Source organism: Pelodiscus sinensis, chromosome 21 (assembly GCF_049634645.1).
Source record: "Pelodiscus sinensis isolate JC-2024 chromosome 21, ASM4963464v1, whole genome shotgun sequence".
Classification (NCBI taxonomy): Eukaryota; Metazoa; Chordata; order Testudines; family Trionychidae; genus Pelodiscus; species Pelodiscus sinensis.
In genome coordinates, this window is record NC_134731.1 from 798077 (window position 1) to 804238 (window position 6162).

The 6162-nt window shown below is 59.3% G+C and overlaps 1 protein-coding gene across 1 annotated transcript in view; it reads left to right on the top strand.

The window, feature by feature from the left end:
- RTN4RL1 (reticulon 4 receptor like 1) overlaps nucleotides 1–6162 on the top strand; it is a 62609-nt gene that overhangs the window by 40747 nt on the left and 15700 nt on the right. The gene's annotated exons all lie outside the window — the stretch shown is intronic.

Sequence of the window (6162 nt, forward strand, 5' to 3'; positions counted from 1 at the left end):
GCCTTCTATTTCAGGGTGTTGGAGTCAGCGATCAGGAGGAGACCTAAAGTGGGGTGCAGGTTACCCCACATGTGCTATGGCCAGGTTCTTACAATTTTCTCTAGGTGGCCCCCAGGTCTAAACCAGTATGGGAACCGCTGTGCTCCTACGGCCACCGCCGGTCTTTGCACTGCCAAACACGGCTGATGAAAATCCAAATGAGCTGATGTGACAACAGGCACCACAGTCACCTTCTTCCCCTAAACAGTTGTTCTAATCCTCTCATTCACAAGCTAGGCATTCTCCCTCTTCTGTCCTACATGTTTCCAGCAAGCATCTTAGGTGGTAAGTGAGACAGTCGCCTGGCACTGGGCACTTGCCCTATTCTTTGGTTCCCCCCTTAGGCCTCCTTTGCCCAAGGCAGGAATTCTTTGTGCTCAGTTCAAGCTTCTCACCTTGAGTGGGAAAGCCCAGATCCAAAATGGGTACCAGCATCAGGGGGCCTGGCCACATGTCTCAGCCAGAGTTTGGGCTCCCGGGACAAACAACCCCATTCACACATTGTTGCCTTGATCACTGAGCCATTAAGTCCCTAAAGTCTCACTAATGGCTTTTAGTAGAATAGCTCAACTAATAAAGCAGGTTCCCACTTAATATTTCTAACTTCACATACAAAAATGATACATGCACAAAAATAGAATATACTCATCCGGGGGGTCATAGGCTCTTGAACGATAAGTTACATAATCCATTTTGCATAAAGGGTATTTGAGTTATGCATATTCATAAGAATTTTCATAAAGCATAGGAGGGGCCATGCTAGGTCACCTATCACAGCCCCCCGCTCAAAGCAGGACAAACCTAACTAAATCTCTTCCCAGATCCCTGACATTATTCTAGATCAGTGTCTCTCAACCTATTTTTATAAAGTATCCCTTTTAAAAATAAATAAATACATAAATACATTCTAAGTACTCCCACTACCTACAGTTTTCAGACACACAAAATTTGTTTCTACCGTTGCAACACGTTTGTTTAAACAACTTAATTGTAGCCAGGTGGGCGATGAACTTTTTTTGGGGAAAAAGTACAAAAATAATAAAATTCTGTAAAACATAAAACAACAATTCCGTTTTCTCCCTATTTCGGTTGTTGACGTACCCCCCAGGTGCTCTCGAGTCCCTCCGGGTACTCGTACCACTGGCTGAGAAACGCTGCCCTAGAGCAGATCAAGTCTCCCGTCAATAGCATTCCTGGATCCCACGTGGGTTTGGAGTATTCCTGGTGTGACGGCGCGTTGGGGTCCCCCGCCTCCTGCACCCCCGTAATGGCACGAACAGACTCCACCAGCCAGTAGAATAGAGGTGGTTTATTGCTTCTTCAGGATACAGCACAGCACAGATGTCATCAGGCTACAGGGCAGGCCTAGGATGCCTCAGCCCCCCTTGATATGGGGGGTGTGTGACGTAGTGGGGGTACTTGCTGGGCTGTGGTGACCTCTGCTGTCTGGAGCAAGACCCAGCAGGGAAAACCTCACTATGCAAAGGTGACTCAAAAACCTGTCTGACCTGCGGCCCCCCATGGGGAGAAACAAAGGGAGGTGGATGCTGCCCTGGCTGTGGGCAGGGCTGGAAGAGGGGAAGTGAGCTCCTGTCTGGAAAGCAGGGGAGAAGGAGCTGGGGAGGGGGGCTGGGACTCCCCTATCACAAGGGGGCACTGAGGCCTCTTAGCCCCAGTTCCTGTAACCAGATTACATCTGTGCTGCGCTGTGCTGGAGGAACAATAAACCACCTCCATTCTACTGGCTGGTGGAGTCTGTTCATGCCATTTCGGGGTGCAGGAGATGGGAAAATCCCGACGCGTCGTCACAGGGGGTCTCGGCTTCTAAACCCCCCAGCCTGTAGCTGAGGCTGCTTCCTCCATGCTCCCAGACAGAAACTAACTCCCTCTCCTCCAGCCCTGCCCCCCAGCCAGGGCAGCATTCGCCTTCCTTTGTTCCTCTCCATGGGGGGTAGCTGGTCGGACCGGTTGAGAGATCCCTTTGCATAATGCCCCATCCCTGTCCTTCTGGGCTGTGGTACCGGCGGCAGCCAGTGGGGTTACCACAGACCCATAGAAACCAGCAAGTCCCCACCCACTACAGCACACCTGGCGCCCCAGCATGCTTACAAGATCCCTCGCCACAGGGCGATGCGATTTCCCCATCGCCCAGGAGGCTGCATAGCACCTGGGTCACTGAGGTCTCCCTCCAGGAGGCCCTCATCTGTGGGCCAGTCCCACTCCCGCTGAGGTTGGGGACCAGCCCGTCGTCGGGAGTGTGGAAAGCCTGCAATCCCTGCCCCGCAGAGGAGAGACGGCAGGTGGGTGCAACCGAGACAGGAGCTGTCAGCTGCCAGCCGGCAACAATCACAGCTACCGGCACGCCACACGCCAGCCCCGGGACAGCCCCCAGCCGTTCATTTAGCCCCAGTGGCGCTGTCTCCACTCGACGCCTACGGCAACGGAGACAGGAGGAGGCGATTTACCCAGAGCCGCACAGGAAGCTTTGAAACAGAGCGCTGGGCTCCTAGCCACGCAGCCCTCTGCCCTAGCCACTGTAAGCCGGGCACCTGTGCAGCCACTCAGGAGACAGCCCAGTGCCGCCCAGCTGAGTGGCAGAGCGCCCGCAGCCAGGGCTGTGTTTCTATTGGCGGTGCACATAACAAAACTTATTCTGCACATAACTGGAAAAAAATCTGCCCGTGGATAGAAGAGAAGAGCGGTAACATTGGTGGGGTCAAGAAAGACTCTGTGGTGCTGGCAGGCCAAGTCCAGCTGTAAAGGAGCAAGCACCTCGCTGAAGGTGTGACCCCGGGACCAGGGCCTCCTCCCTACCTCTGGGATTTCCACTCCATGCAGCTGGCAACTTGGCTTTGACCCGCGGACGCTGAGGCCCCAGCAAATCTGTGAGTCGAGAGGTGCCACAGGCTCCGCGTTGCTTTCACTGAATGGGATATTGACAGAGTGTGACGTAGTGGGGGTACCTGGCTGGTTTCTATGCTGCTGGCTCTGGGGGAACCCCCACTGGCTGCCGTGGGTACCACGACCCAGCAAAACAGGATGAGTCACTATGCAAACCAGTGGCCAGACACCCCCCATGGAGAGGAACAAAGGAAGGTGGAATGCTGCCTTGGCTGGGGGGCAGGGCTGGAAGTGAGGGAGTTGGTTGCTGGCTGTCGGAGGGCATGGAGGGGAGCCTAGGAGAAGGGGCTGGAGTTTAGGGGCCCAGTCTCCCCCATCCCAAGGGGGCCTGAGGCATCCTAGCCCAGTTCCTGTGACCAGACTACATCGGTGCTGCGCTGAGCTGGAGGAGCAATAAACCACCCTCAATTCCACTGGCTGGTGCAGTCTGTTTGTGCCATTTCGGGGTGCAGGAGACGGGGAACCCCCAACGCGCCGTCACACTGGTGTCAGGAGCGGGATGCACTGCACCCCGTGGATGGAGCTTCCAGCGGCAAGCGACAAGGCGCAGTAGAAGCAAGAGCCCTGGAGCCAGGCGTGCTGGAGACAGAGCGAAGTGGTTCCTGGGAATCGTGGGGCGCTGCAGCACTAGACTGGTGAGTCTGCACCGAGGGGCCCAGCGGGCAGATGGCCTACGCCCGACTCTTGAAGGCAGAGCTGGTGGGGCTGTGCAGAGAGAGGGGCTTGCCTGTGCAGAAAGCAACCAAGGCCCAGCTGATTGCCCAGCTGGAAGATAATGACCAGCCACAGGGCCAGGATCTTGTCCCCAGGGGAAGCAGCCAGACCCCCCCTGAGAGTGTGTCAGGCTCAGAGAGGGGGAGGAGCGCTGGAACCCACCGGAGAGATGAGACAGCGTCTCCCGGGAGGCCTGCAAGCCGTAGCCCATCTAGGGCAGGGGCCAGCCCAGCGGAGCTGCGGCGCCTGGAGATCCAGCTGCGGATCAGGGAATTGGAAGTAGAGGACCGAGAGAAGGACCGCCAGGATCGAGAGAGGCAGCGGCAGCATGAGCTGGCCATGGCAGAGCGGAGAACCGGCGGGGCCCCGGCTGCGCCAAGTGCGGATGGACCCCAGGGTCCCAGGACTGCCAGGCGCTTGGAGAGGCTCGTGGTGGCCCAATTGAAGGACATGGGTGACATAGACGGGTTCCTCAGCTCCTTTGAGAGGGCCTGTGGACTGCAACGGGTTCCCCCAGCTGACTGGCTGCAGGAGCTCATCCCCGCACTGAACCAGGAGGCGGCCGGAGTGCTCAGTCAGCTGGAGGACCTACAGCCAGGGGATTACAACCGAGTCAAGGAGGCCCTGCTGCACAAGTTCGGGCTGACCCCCGAGATGTACAGGAAGAAGTTCCGGGGGGTACAGAAAGGGCCACGGGAGACCTATGTGGACCTGGCCTCCCGCCTGGCGCAATACTGCCGCAAGTGGGTGTCTGGAGTCGGAGCCCAGACCGCAGAGGAGCTGCTCAAGCTGGTCATGATGGAGCAGTTCTATGAAGCGTGCCCACCCAAACTGAGGCTGTGGCTCAAGGACCGGAGACCAGAGAACCCCCAGGAGGCCGGGAGACTGGCGGATGAGTTCACGGAGAGCCGGTCCGGGTGTGAACGGGAGTCCCGGAGAGAGAGGGAACCGCGCAGAGACCGGATCTCGGATGAGCGACGGAGGGAGTCAACTACGGGGCGAGACCAAGGAACAGGTCGTCTGCGCCCCAGAGAACCAGCCAGGGCCTGGACAGAGACAGCCCAAAGCCTAACTTGCCATCGCTGTGGGCAAAAAGGCCACAAGAGGGCTCAGTGCACCAGGTCCCAGGACCGGGGACTTTCCAGGGTTAACTGGCTGGGGCGGGAGGAAGGGCAGGCTGCCCCAGAGGCAGGGGCTGGCAGGCAAACCTCAGCTCAGAGAGAGGGGAAGGATGCTCAGTGCACCTCCCCTGGGAGGTCTGATTCTCAGGAGGCGGATTTCTCCGTGTACCGGGTGGGGGCAGGACGGCCCCTGCGGAGCGAGTGCCTCATACCCCTGGAGGTGGATGGTAGGAAGGTGACGGGCTTCTGGGACACGGGGGCGGAGGTGACTCTGGCCCGATCCGACATAGTGGCCCCGGAGCGGATACTACCCCACGCGCAGCTGACCCTGAAGGGCATAGATGGGTCCCCGTTTAGGGTGCCTGTAGCCCGGGTGCATCTGAAATGGGGGGCCAAGGAGGGCCTCAAGGAAGTGGGGGTGCACCCGCACTTGCCCACCGAGGTGCTGATGGGGAATGACCTAGAGGAGTGGCCCCATGAATCCCAGCGGGCTCTAGTCACTACCTGGAGCCAGAGCCAGCGGGGGGCTGACAACGTGGGTCCAGGGAAGGACTCCTGGCAGCATCCTCAGGGTCCCATCCCAGTGGACACGGGGTCCAGCCAGGCTGGGACTCCGGACCTAGGCAGAGGTGGGGGACAGGTCCCGATCCCTGCCTCAGCAGCTGAATTCCAGGCTGAGGTGCAGGCAGACCCCTCCTTGCAGAGGCTGAGGGACCAGGCTGGCCTCCATGCAGCTCAGCCCCGGGGGAGAGGTGGCCAGGAGAGATTCCTGCGGGAGCGTGGGCTCCTGTTCCGTGAGTGGCTCCCCCCCAGGAAGGCGAGGGCATGGAGGGTAGAGCGGCAGCTGGTCGTCCCCCGAAAGTATCGCCTCAAGCTGCTGTATTTGGCCCACGATTCCCCCGTTGGGGGCCACCGGGGGATCCGGAGCACCCGGCTGAAGCTGCTCCAGCACTTCTATTGGCCGGGAATCTTTACAGCCGTGCAGCGGTACTGCCGGTCCTGTGACTCCTGCCAGAGGGGCGGGAAGGCCCAAGACAGGAGGAAAGCGGCTTGGGGGTCTCTACCCCAGATAGACCCTCTGGGCTTGCTGAGAGAGTTATGGGAGGGGAAGTCCTCCCTGGATGGAGCATCGGGGGTGGAAGCCGCCCTGGCTGTCCAGAGAAGGCTCGCTGGGCTCATGGCCCCAGCCCGAGAGACCCTGGCCAGAGATCAAGGCCAGCGGAAGGGTGGGTGTGACCCCCGAGGACAGGCCTGTGCCAGTCGCCCTGGAGCGGGGCGGCGAGTGGACAGAGGGAAGCCAGCTCATGTGGGGCCTCGCCACGGCCGGCCCGAGTCAAGGGGAGCACCCATGTCCCCGGGGCGGGTTCCCACGCAGAGGACCCGATCT